The sequence below is a fragment of the Coregonus clupeaformis genome, chromosome 26, assembly GCF_020615455.1.
Source record: "Coregonus clupeaformis isolate EN_2021a chromosome 26, ASM2061545v1, whole genome shotgun sequence".
In the NCBI taxonomy this organism is placed as follows: Eukaryota; Metazoa; Chordata; class Actinopteri; order Salmoniformes; family Salmonidae; genus Coregonus; species Coregonus clupeaformis.
This window is the reverse complement of record NC_059217.1, coordinates 13,021,019-13,035,067: the sequence shown is the minus strand read 5'-3', so window position 1 is coordinate 13,035,067 and position 14,049 is coordinate 13,021,019.

Sequence of the window (14,049 nt, the reverse complement as noted above, 5' to 3'; positions counted from 1 at the left end):
GTTTCGGGGCTGTCGCTGGGCAATACGGACTTTCAGCTCGCTCCAAAGATTTTCTATTGGGTTCAGGTCTGGAGACTGACTAGGCCACTCCAGGACCTTGAGATGCTTCTTACGGAGCCACTCCTTAGTTGCCCTGGCTGTGTGTTTCGGGTCGTTGTCATGCTGGAAGACCCAGCCACGACCCATCTTCAATGCTCTTACTGAGGGAAGGAGGTTGTTGGCCAAGATCTCGCGATACATGGCCGCATCCATCCTCCCCTCAATACGGTGCAGTCGTCCTGTCCCCTTTGCAGAAAAGCATCCCCAAAGAATGATGTTTCCACCTCCATGCTTCACAGTTGGGATGGTGTTCTTGGGGTTGTACTCATCCTTCTTCTTCCTCCAAACACGGCGAGTGGAGTTTAGACCAAAAAGCTCTATTTTTGTCTCATCAGACCACATGATCTTCTCCCATTCCTCCTCTGGATCATCCAGATGGTCATTGGCAAACTTCAGACGGGCCTGGACATGCGCTGGCTTGAGCAGGGGGACCTTGCGTGCGCTGCAGGATTTTAATCCATGACGGCGTAGTGTGTTACTATTGGTTTTCTTTGAGACTGTGGTCCCAGCTCTCTTCAGGTCATTGACCAGGTCCTGCTGTGTAGTTCTGGGCTGATCCCTAACCTTCCTCATGATCATTGATGCCCCACGAGGTGAGATCTTGCATGGAGCCCCAGACCGAGGGTGATTGACCGTCATCTTGAACTTCTTCCATTTTCTAATAATTGCGCCAACAGTTGTTGCCTTCTCACCAAGCTGCTTGCCTATTGTCCTGTAGCCCATCCCAGCCTTGTGCAGGTCTACAATTTTATCCCCGATGTCCTTACACAGCTCTCTGGTCTTGGCCAATGTGGAGAGGTTGGAGTCTGTTTGATTGAGTGTGTGGACAGGTGTCTTTTATACAGGTAACGAGTTCAAACAGGTGCAGTTAATACAGGTAATGAGTGGCGAACAGGAGGGCTCCTTCAAGAAAAACTAACAGGTCTGTGAGAGCCGGAATTCTTACTGGTTGGGTAGGTGATCAAATACTTATGTCATGCAATAAAATGCAAATTAATTACTTAAATGTGATTTTCTGGATTTTTGTTTTAGATTCCGTCTCTCAAGTTGAAGTGTACCAATGATAAACAATTACAGACCTCTACATGCTTTGTAAGTAGGAAAACCTGCAAAATCGGCAGTGTATCAAATACTTGTTCTCCCCACTGTATATATTGTGATGTCACGAGAGGCTGTGTCCTGGAGGGACGTTACATCCCCCTGAGATGGCTGCAAACCCAGACAGCTATGGCTCCATCTGCTGGTATGGTCGGGAACTCCAACCCTCTATGGCCAATCTTCCCACGCAGCTGAAACCAATCAGGAGCTGATGAGCTGAAGGTTTGGGAAGGGAAGAGACACACTGAGGGGGTGTGTGGGTTGTGAAGTAACACAGTCTCCAACCTGGGCTCTCTGGAGGACAAGAGTGCTGCACGTCCACTTCCATGAGGAATATAAGGATTTGGAGATACTTACCTTTGGGAAATACTCACCTTTGGATATATGCACCTGTGGAAATACGTGTGGGACATTTGGAAGGACGTTTTGCTGGGTTGGCCACTAGCTGCAACGTGGAATACAGTAAGACTGGGGAAAAGTTATTTGAGCGAGGGAGAGTTATGATTTTGGATGTGGAAGAGACATCCCTGAACTGTTAACCCTTAAAGAGCCACCAGAGAACAGAATTGTGTTATACTTTCGTTAGTTTCCCAAGACCTTTAATAAAATCCTTGTTTTGGTTGAACCTGGTCTCCTTGCACTACTTGAGCAATCCCGCTGAAAGCTGTGTAGCCTCTCGTGACATCACAGATGGTGGAGAATACAGGCACGCTCAAGCGTTAATAGTGCATGTCAGAGGAGGATACCGAAGGTTTGATCACCCAGTTTTCCAAGTTGGCCGTAGGCTCCCCGCCCGACTGAAATGGAGGACATATTGAAAGCCCTTGTTGCTGGCCAGCAAGCCCAGATGCAAGCAAACGTGGCTCTCTTGGAGGAGCAAAAGAAAGCCAACCTTCTGAAGGCAGAGGAATTGCAGTTGCAGAGACAGAGGGTGGTCCAAAATACCCGCCCAATAAAGGCAAGTGACTTTATATCTAAGATGGGAGCTACCGATGACATTGAGGCATACCTGCATGCATTTGAGGCCACGGCCACTAGGGAAGCCTGGCCCAAGCAACAGTGGGTTGGTCTGTTAGCCCCCTTTCTAACCGGGGAAGCGCTGAATGCTGTCCGGGACCTGGGCCCTGACCAGGTTACTGACTATGATGCCCTGAAGTCTGAGATCCTCAGCAGATATGGACTCACAAAGTTTGGTATGGCCCAGCGCTTTCACAGTTGGACCTTCCAACCAGACCAACCTCCTCGGGCGCAGATGCATGAACTTGTCCGAATCGCAAGGAAATGGCTGGATCCGCAGAGGAATACAGCAGCGGCGGTGGTGGAGGCCGTTGTGGTGGATCGTTACCTACGCGCCCTGCCTTATGAGGCAAAACGGTTCATCAGTCAACAGGCCTTGACCACGGCTGATCTGACCGTGGAAGCTGTGGAAAAGTACCAGGCCACAGCGGAGATGCTGAATGCTTCCCGAAAAAGACCCCAGGAGTGCGGCCCCACCACAAATGGGGAAAACCCGTCCAAAGGACCCCAAGGTCTCGAACCCCGCCGCGTCAGGACTTATCCCGGCTCCAGGGGGAGCCAGAAACCAGGCGGGTCCAAGAAGAGTACACCAGGAGGGGGAAACTCGACAGTGTTACCGGTGTGGGGAGATGGGACATATCTCCTGGCAGTGTGGGAAACCAGCCGAGGAACCTATGCCCACTGCGGAGTCCTCCAGCTCAGCACCCACACATCGTTTTGCCTCGCTCTTGGGAGTCGTAGATGGCGGCCCAGATCGACCCCCCACCTGCCCGGTAACTGTGAATCACCATGATGTGGAGGCCTTACTGGATTCTGGTAGCCGGGCCACCCTGGTGCGTAAGGATTTGGTGGGCCCAACGTGTCTGACCCCCGGGAAAGTCCTCCCAGTTTCCTGTGTCCATGGGGACACCAGAGAATACCCCATTACTGAACTTACAATGACCAGCACACGGGGAACCATACACACGACGGCGGGGGTGGTTGATTCCCTCCCCGTCCCTGTCCTAATTGGACGAGACTGCCCAGCCTTTTACCCACTCTGGAGAGAGTCTCAGGAGAGGATAACCCGAGTACCTCGGAAACGGAGAGGCAAGACTCATCCTGGGAAGGCTCCGGTGCAATCCTCCGAATTACTCACTCCCCGCCCGGGCTCTGATAGGGATGGCAGGTGCCCAGACCGACACAGAGACGGAGCTACAGAATCTGGACAAAGAACTGTCTGGTCTGAAGGGGACCGCTGAGAGGTATCGTTTGTTAAAGCAACAGTTAGACATGAAGACAGAAGAGTTAGATATCCTCCAGGCTAAACTCCAACAGAGCGCCTTCCATAAGCAACAGGAGGAGCTGGAGAGGCTGCGCAGGACCATCGAGGAGTGTGAGGAGACCCTGCGCAGTAGTAAGGAGGTCCAGAAGAAGGCAGAGGAGAAGTACAAGGTGTTGGAGAACAAGATGAAGAAGGCGGAGGCAAAGAGAGAGAAGGAACTGAAAGCTGCTCAACAGAAGCTAAACTCTGCTAAAACCAAGGCTGATGCGTTCAGTAAGAAACTCAAGGAGAGACAACAGGAGGCTGAGTCCCTGGTCCTAGAGGTGGAGGAGTTGAAGAGAGAGCAGGCTGGCAAGCACCACGGCAATGCGGACGCCCTGTCCCGGCGTGATGCCTTCTTCGCTGCCTTTACCCCGACGAGGACGTCGGTCCCGAGGAGGGGGATGTGTGATGTCACGAGAGGCTGTGTCCTGGAGGGACGTTACATCCCCCTGAGATGGCTGCAAACCCAGACAGCTATGGCTCCATCTGCTGGTATGGTCGGGAACTCCAACCCTCTATGGCCAATCTTCCCACGCAGCTGAAACCAATCAGGAGCTGATGAGCTGAAGGTTTGGGAAGGGAAGAGACACACTGAGGGGGGTGTGTGGGTTGTGAAGTAACACAGTCTCCAACCTGGGCTCTCTGGAGGACAAGAGTGCTGCACGTCCACTTCCATGAGGAATATAAGGATTTGGAGATACTTACCTTTGGGAAATACTCACCTTTGGATATATGCACCTGTGGAAATACGTGTGGGACATTTGGAAGGACGTTTTGCTGGGTTGGCCACTAGCTGCAACGTGGAATACAGTAAGACTGGGGAAAAGTTATTTGAGCGAGGGAGAGTTATGATTTTGGATGTGGAAGAGACATCCCTGAACTGTTAACCCTTAAAGAGCCACCAGAGAACAGAATTGTGTTATACTTTCGTTAGTTTCCCAAGACCTTTAATAAAATCCTTGTTTTGGTTGAACCTGGTCTCCTTGCACTACTTGAGCAATCCCGCTGAAAGCTGTGTAGCCTCTCGTGACATCACAATATATATATATATATATATATATATATATATATATACAGTGCATTTGGAAACTATTCTGACCCCTTGACTTTTTCCACATTTTGTTACGTTACAGCCGTTTATAAAATGGATTAAATCAATAAAAATCATAATCAATCTACACACAATACCTCATAATGACAAAGCGAAAACAGCTTAAAATTTTTTTATAGCAAATTTATAAAAAACAAAAATACCTTTGTTATGAGACTCGAAATTGAGCTCAGGTGCATCCTGTTTCCATTGATCATCCTTGACATGTATCTACAACTTGATTGTACATGATTTGGAAAGGCACTCACTAGTCTATATAAGGTCCCACAGGTGACAGTGCATGTCAGAGCAAAACCCAAGCCATGAGGTCGAAGGAATTGTCCGTAGAGCTCCGCAACAGTATTGTGTCAAGGCACAGATCTGGGGAAGGGTACAAAACATTTCTGCAGCATTGAAGGTCCCCAAGAACACAGTGGCTTCCATCATGCTTAAATGGAAGAAGTTTGGAACCATCAAGACTCTTCCTAGAGCTGGCCACCCGGCCAAACTGAGCAATCGGGGGAGAAGGTTCTTGGTCAGGGAGGTGACCAAGAACCCGATGGTCACTCTGACAGAACTCTAGAGTTCCTCTGTGGAAATGGGAGAACCTTCCAGAAGGACACCCATCTCTGCAGCACTCGACCAATCAGGCCTTTGTTGTAGAGTGGCCAGACAGAAGCCACTCCTCAGTAAAAGACACATGACAGCCCTCTTGGAGTTTGCCAAAAGGCACCTAAAGGACTCTCAGACCATGAGAAACAAGAATCTCTGGTCTAATGAAACCAAGAACAGTTTGGCCTGAATGCCAAGCGTCACGTCTGGAGGAAAACTGGCACCATCCCTATGGTGAAGCATGGTGGTGGCAGCATCATGCTGTTGGGATGTTTTTCAGCGGCATTGGCTGGGAGACTAGTCAGGATCGAGGGAAAGATGAATGGAGCAAAGTACAGAGAGATCAAGGACCTCTGACTGGGGAGAAGGTTCACCTTCCAACAGGACAACGACCCTAAGCACAAAGCCAAGACAATGCAGGAGTTGCTTCGGGACAAGTCTCTGAATGTCCTTGAGTGGTCCAGCCAGAGCCCGGACTTGAACCCCATCGAACATCTCTGGAGAGAACTGAAAATAGCTGTGTATCAACACTCCCCATCCAACCTGACAGAGCTTGAGAGGATCTGCAGAGAAGAATGCGAGAAAATCCCCAAATACAGGTGTGCCAAGGTTGTAGTTTCATATCCAAGAAGACTCGAGGCTAAAATCGCTGTCAAAGGTGCTTCAACAAAGTACTGAGTAAAGGGTCTGAATACTTATGTAAATGTGTATTTTTCAGTTTCACCACGCTCGCCACCGGGTTTGTGTTTCACCAAACGGTGGGCATCACAAACATAGGGAATTTTCCATTTCAGCTCCACCTCAACACTTAACCCCACACCAGTAATCATTCCTTTCAAAGGTGCCCTGTTCCGGAGAGCAAAGCAAGTCACAGGTCTTGTCCCTAGTTGATTGACGAGAAGCACCCACTCTCCTCACTCTTGTCAGGTTCAATTTCTGAGCCATCGGATACAGCAGAATACGGTTTGTACTTGCCACCAGTTTTCGTCAACACACATTTTCCCACTGCACTCAACTCTTCTCGTTCCTCCTTGCTGTCCAAGTCTATCATCTCACCACGCTCTTGCCGTGCCTTCATCTGCTGTATTACTTACAGAACACGACGTATCCCAATTTACAAGTCTGGCTATCTCTGGCCCCTCCATGCTTCTCTTTTATCGTTACAACTCTTTGTTTCTCTGGAGCACTCTCACACTTTCGCTTCCTTGCTATGCTCATGTGAATGTTTACTTGAGACGTCCCTAACCTAACCCTTACCTTAACCTTAACCATAACCAGGGGTGTAGTGCTGCCGGAGCGCGGAAGAGCGGCACTCCTTCGCTTTTTTCAATTTGAGAATACACAGAGCTGGTAAAACTATTTCTGGAAAATGTATTCAGATAAATTCTAAATAAATTATATTTAATTACCACAAAAATTCAAATGAAAACAATAGAATGACCAACCAAAAAAAGATGTATAGCAGCCTAGAGGTAGGTAAATTATGGTTTCTTCCCTGTCTTCTCTCTCTTTGGCGGTGGTTAGAATGATGAAGAACTACAGTGCCTTCAGAAAGTATTCATACCGCTTGACTTATTCCACATTTTGTTGTGTTACAGCCTGAATTCAAAATGGATTATTATTTTAATTTCTTTCACCCATCTACACACACAATACCCCATGATGACAAAGTGAAAACCTGTTTTTAGAGTTTTTTTGGCATTTACAGAAATATCTCATTTACGTAAGTATTCACACCCCTTTGTAGAAGTGACTGTAGCAGCGATTACAGCTGTGAGTATTTCTGGGTAAGTCTCTAAGAGTGTTCCAAACCTGGATTGTGCAACATTTGCCCATTATTCTTTTCAAAAATATTCAAGCTCTGTCAAATTGGTTGTTGATCATTATTAGTCAATCATTTTCAGGGCTTGCCATAGATTTTCAAGCAGATTTAAGTCAAAACTGTAACTCGGCCACTCATAACAGTCACTGTCTTCTTGGTAAGCAACTCCAGTGTAGATTTGGCCTTGTGTTTTAAGTTATTGTCCTGCTCCCAGTGTCTGGTGGAAAGCAGACTGAACCAGGTTTTCCACTAGGATTTTGCCTGTGCTTAGCTCCATTCATTTTCTTTTTTATCCTGAAAAACTCCCCAGTCCATAACGATTACAAGCATACTGTCACGATCGTCTGACGAATGAGACCAAAGCGCAGCGCGTTGAGTGAACATGACTTTATTAAATTAAAGTACTCAATGCCAAAACAACAAACAATGACGATACGTGAAGTCCACAGTGACAAAGACTGAATACGGAACAAAAACCCACAACACTAAGGTGAACACTGACAGTTTAAATATGGCTCCCAATCAGAGATAACGAGCCGACAGCTGACACTCGTTACCACTGATTGGGAGTCACACAACCAAACAAGGAAACACAACCAAAACCAAACCAAACACAACAAAACGAACACACCCTGGCTCAACATACAAAGTCCCGGAGCCAGAGCGTGACAGTACCCCCTAAAGGCGCGGACTGCGACCGCGCCTCAAAACCCCAAACAGGGAGGGCTGGGTGGGCATTACTCCTCGGAGGCGGCTCCGGCTCGGGCTTGACCACCACCCCTCCTCAATCCCCCGTAGCGCCCCGGTCCGATCTGACCCAGCTGGTAGGATCTGGACTGACGACGCGCACCCCTGGCTTGGCGCGTGAGGCAGGAACGGACCGGACCTGGCTGACGATACGCACCCTAGGCTTGATGCGTGGAGCCGGACCGGGCCTCACCAGGCTGACGACTTCGCATCCCTGGCTTGGTGCGAGTAGTAGGAATGGGCTGGATCAGGCTGACGGCTCGCACCCTTGGCTTGGTGCGAGTAGCAGGAACGAGCTGAACCAGGCTGACGACTCGCACCCTTGGCTTGGTGCGAGTAACAGGAAACGGGCTGGACCAGGCCGACGACTCGTACCCCTGGCTTGGTGCGAGTAGCAGGAACGGGCTGGACCAGGCTGACGACTCGCACCCTTGGCTTGGTGCGAGTAGCAGGAACGGGCTGGACCAGGCTGACGACTCGCACCCTTGGCTTGGCGCGAGTAGCAGGAACAGGCCGGACTGGGCTGGCGACGCACACCGTAGGTTTTGTGCGTGGAGCAGGAACAGGCCGGGCTGGGCTGGCGACGCACACCGTAGGCTTTGTGCGTTGAGCAGGAACAGGCCGGGCTGGGCTGGCGACGCACACCGTAGGCTTTGTGCGTTGAGCAGGAACAGGCCGGGCTGGGCTGGCGACGCACACAGTAGGCTTTGTGCGTTGAGCAGGAACAGGCCGGGCTGGGCTGGCGACGCACACCGTAGGTTTTGTGCGTGGAGCAGGAACAGGCCGGGCTGGGCTGGCGACGCACACCGTAGGTTTTGTGCGTGGAGCAGGAACAGGCCGGGCTGGGCTGGCGACGCACACCGTAGGTTTTGTGCGTGGAGCAGGAACAGGCCGGGCTGGGCTGGCGACGCACACCGTAGGCTTTGTGCGTTGAGCAGGAACAGGCCGGGCTGGGCTGGCGACGCACACCGTAGGTTTTGTGCGTGGAGCAGGAACAGGCCGGGCTGGGCTGGCGACGCACACCGTAGGCTTTGTGCGTTGAGCAGGAACAGGCCGGGCTGGGCTGGCGACGCACACCGTGGACTTGGTGCGTGGAGTAGGAACAGGCCGGTCCATACTGGGAACACACACCACTGGCCTTAACCGGGGATCAGGAATGGGCCGGACCGGACTGGTAACACACCTCAGTCTCTCACGCCGTGCCTCAACTACTTCCCTCCCTCTACTCGCCAATGGCTCCCGTAATCCGGTAGCCTTCTCTCCACGTCTCCCTGTGGCAGCCTCCTGCTGCCCAGCCGCCTGCCATGTGCCCCCCAAAAACGTTTTGGGGTTGCCTCTCGTCCTTCCGACGATGACCCTGCTGACGCCGTTGCTCCTCTCCATCCTGGGTCTCCCCCTTCATCGCCCTCCGGTACCGGACGGCCTCCTCCTTCGTAATATGCCCCCAGCCGAGGAGGACATCCACCAGCGTTACCTCCTGCGTGTGTTCCTGGACACGCTGCTTGGTCCTGGTACGGTGGGTTTTTCTGTCACGATCGTCTGACGAATGAGACCAAAGCGCAGCGCGTTGAGTGAACATGACTTTATTAAATTAAAGTACTCAATGCCAAAACAACAAACAATGACGATACGTGAAGTCCACAGTGACAAAGACTGAATACGGAACAAAACCCACAACACTAAGGTGAACACTGACAGTTTAAATATGGCTCCCAATCAGAGATAACGAGCCGACAGCTGACACTCGTTACCACTGATTGGGAGTCACACGACCAAACAAGGAAACACAACCAAAACCAAACCAAACACAACAAAACGAACACACCCTGGCTCAACATACAAAGTCCCGGAGCCAGAGCGTGACACATACTCATAACATGATGCAGCCAACACTATTCTTGAAAATATGGGACCGGTACTCAGTAATGTGTTGTATTGGATTTGCCCCAAACATAACACTTTGTATTCAGGACAAAAGTGAATTACTTTGCCACATTTTTTGCAGTATTACTTTAGTGCCTTGTTGCAAAAAGGAGTCACCATTGGCCTCATGGTGAAATCCCTAAGCGGTTTCCTTCCTCTCCGGCAACTGAGTTAGGAAGGACGCCTGTATCTTTGTAGTGACTGGTTGTATTGATACACCATCCAAAGTGTAATTAATAACTTTACCGTGCTCAAAGGGATATTCAATTTTAGCTTTTTTACCCATCTACCAATAGGTGCCCTTCTTTGCGAGGCATTGGAAAACCTCCCTGGTCTTTGTGGTTGAATCTGGGTTTGAAATTCACTGCTCAACTGAGGGGCCTTACAGATAATTGTATGTGTGGGGTACAGAGATGAGGTTGTCATTCAAAAATCATGTTAAACACTATATTATTGCACACATAGTGAGTCCAATCAACTTATTATGTGACTTGTTAAGCACATTTTTACTCCTGAACTTATTTAGGCTTGCCATAACAAAGAGGTTGAATAATTATTAGCTCATTACATTTGGCTTTCCATTTTTAATTAATTTGTAGACATTTCGAAAAACATAATTTCATTTGACATTATGGGGTAATGTGTGTAGGCCAGTGACCAAAAATCGAACTTGGTGTTTGAGAGCATAAAAAATATAAAATGTTCTTTAGACAATGTGTGGGCATAGACAGACGTTGCAATTGGAGGATTTATTTTATGCATATTCTATAATGATAGGCGATTCAATTGGCTACATCTGTCAGTACAAACATTGATTGAGGAAATGATGATGTCATTAACAAAAATGCTCCCTTAAGTAAAAAAAATTGCACTATACCCCTGACCTTAACCATAACCCTTACCTAACCCTAACCCTAACCCTAAGTTGCAGCAGTGCATGATTTCCCAATTTCCACATCCCTGAAGGCTGTTTAGTGCTTCCTGGGTATGGCTGGATGGTACCACAGGTTTGTGCCTGACTTTTCAAAGGTTGCCGAACCACTCAACCACCTTAAGAAGAAGGTCCTGCATGCCAGAGCGCATTTGAAGCACTCAAAAACAGTCTCATCACTCCTCCAGTGCTTGGACATCCTAACCAAAATGCTCATTTCATAGTGTACACGGATGCAAGTCAAACAGGACTCAGAGCAGTCTTGGCTCAACAAACAGGACCTGGAACAGAATACGTTTTTGCCTATGCAAGTCGCACCTTTAATTCCGCCGAGAGGAATTATTCAACGGCTGAATGGGAGTGCCTTGCTGTGGTCTGGGCTCTGAAGAAATGGAGCTACTACTCTGAAGCCAAGGTCTTCACCGTTGTCACAGACCACACAGCTCTGCAGTGGGTTCTGGCATCAGGCAAGTCCAACAGCCATCTCATTTGCTGGTCTATCAGACTCCAGAGGTTTGACTTCATCATTGAGTATCGTAAAGGAAAACGGAATGTTGTACCAGATGCCCTCTCTCGGATTATAGAGACAGCCAATATCTTTCCTCCATTGTACAGCACTTACACTACCGCTAAGTGTCTGGATGATTCTTTCCCTCTGGATGATGAGAATGTGTGGAGAGCACAGCAGAATGATGCCGCCATTATGCAGATCCACAAGAGTCTGTCTGGGGAAGAATAGAAGAGCCACTTCAGTGAGAAGTTCAGCATAATTCAAGATAAAGTGTATTGAAAAACTCCAAGAGGAGATGGAACACAAAGCATCCATTGCCGTGTCTTCATCCCCTCTACATTGACTGACCAGATGATCCAAGCTTATCATGCCAACCCCATGAGTGGCCATCTTGGAATCTTCAAAACCTACCAAAGATTACAGGAGGTGGTGTACTGGCCAGGCATGTGGGTCGATACCAAGAAGTTTGTACAGCAGTGTGAAGTCTCCCAGAAATACAAACCAGACATTGGCAGACCTGCGGGGAAACTGCAACAGACCATTTTGAACTATGAAATTCTGGGAATTGACCTCATGGGGCCTTTCTCCCAGCCGGGGGACCCGGAAAGAATTCTTATTGGTGGTAGTGGACTACTGTTTCATGCTGCAAAACCACTGCATCCTCCATTGCTCTAATTCTGCAAAGGGAGGTCTTTACCAGATTTGGGATTCCAAACCAAATTCTCTCTAACCAAGGTCCGCAGTTCATCTCAGGAATCTACAAAGAGCTCTGTACCTACTGGGGTGTAGTTGCCAAGCTGACCACTGCCTACCATCCTCAGACCAACCTGACGAGAGGGTAAACCGCACCCTGAAGGGGATGATTGCTTAATTTGTGGGAGATTAGCACACAAGGTGATATCAGCATCTTCCTTAGTTTCGCTTTGCACTGAACTCTGCGGTCCAGGAGACTTCTGGGGTCACTCCCGCTGAACTCCACCTGTGAAGACCACTAAAAGATCCGATGGACAGAGCAAAGTTCCAATGTTTTACCTGACTGCCCAGCGTTTGATGCAGTCCAACACCACCACACCTTGCTAGCCAGAGTGGAGGCCAGCAGAATCAAAGCCAAACAACGACAGCTCAGAAACGATGACAAACATTGATGAGATGTGTGTTTCCCACCCCAGTCTCGTGTCTGGGTCCGTTCTCATCACCTGTCAAAGGCGTCCAAGTAGTACACTGCAAAGCTTTGAGATGGAAAGGTCCTTACAGTGTGGTGCAGCAGTTGGGCCCGGTGAACTACTTGGTCTCTTTGGAGGACACGGGGGAAGATGTCAGGACGGTGCATGATGTTGACCAAAAGCCCTGCTACCCTACGGCAGAAGAGCTGGATCGCAGGCAAAAGCAACACCTGCAGAAACTCTTCTTGTACTGCATCCTCTCTGTTTTTTTCATGGAGGGAGGAGTGTGGCAAAATCCTGCACGGAACCTTCACCATGCACTGCCACTTTAAGAGCGCATCAGCAGTCAGGAAGGAGGAAATAAAGATGGCTCTTCCGGCTCTGTGTGAGAGCTCTCGGTTGGCGTGGCAGTTTTGACAGTGTGTGCAACTCTTTGCAGAAGTCTTGTTTATTTTAAGCATGCTTAGATTGTAACGTTTTTAAGTCGATCGCCGGTGTTACCGCTCTTTGTTGTGTTTGGAATCTGTTGGGACCGCTCTTGTCATTGATCGCATGGATTAGTAGCAACATTGTTACGAAGCTTTGACAAACAAACCAACAGGTGTATCAGATGGACAGACGAGTGCAACTGCAAGCCTGGAATTTACAGCTAAGACCATATCTCTCTCTCTCTCTCTCTCTCTCTCTCTCTCAATTTCCCTCTCTTGCTCCAGTGCTTTACACTGGAGCAGATTCTTTATTTTTTTGCACTGCACCATGGTATGTTTTGTGCTGCTGGACTATTATTGCTTTCAGGATGTATTTTTGACAGTGGTGTTCAACGTAGTGTGCATTTGAGATTGTTTATTATTTTGGATTATTGATTGAACTAGATTTATTTATTTTGGTGCCAATGGTTTTCTGGCCTAAGGGACATTTTTAAGGCCTTTTTTGTTTTTGTCTACACCCACACAATTGCATACACCCATTCACTCTTCCCTCTGGGAATTAATACAGATTCTTGCAAATCATTTGTTGACGACTGGGTTCTTTATTGTCGGTTCCGCTCTAATCCTTATTATTGTATGAGGTATTATTGGTTGGGTTACCCCTGTGCTGTGACGTGTGTCTTATCCTTTCTCTCCACTGGCTATCTGGCAAACAGGCTACACTCTAGGCAGTCTCTTCTGCTGATGTGTGTGTCTGGTAGTGATACTCTCTCTATCCTACTCTTTTCCTTTTGGCAGGGTTAATACCTGCCTGGCGCCCGAACAGAAATCTTTATCTTTACCCCGCTCTAACAATACAACCTTTAACCATTTTAAATGTTGAATTCAATGGGGTAGAGACGTCCCAAGGATCCCAGCTAGCACAGACATATTCCACAGGCTGATTCTAGGCTGATTCCTCTTGTTCTTCTTCTTCTAAGGTATTATGGCGGTCCGCAAACAACCGTTAGAGGTGCATGCCGCAACCAACTGGACGGGGTGAATAAATTCACAAAAGAAAAGTAAATTTCATTACGGGAAAAAAATTATAATAATTAATCCGCAAAAAAACACAAAAATACAATACTAATTCTAAACAAAATCTCCCACTCATTTGATAATTCAAACTTCCCTACTCAGGCTCTGAGGCGTGATAGGCAGGGACCGCTCGAGATAGTACCACTCAAGTTTAAAAGTTAATTTGCCACGTGCACAGGATACAACAAGTGTAAAACAGTACAGTGAAATTAGTACCTTGAGAGC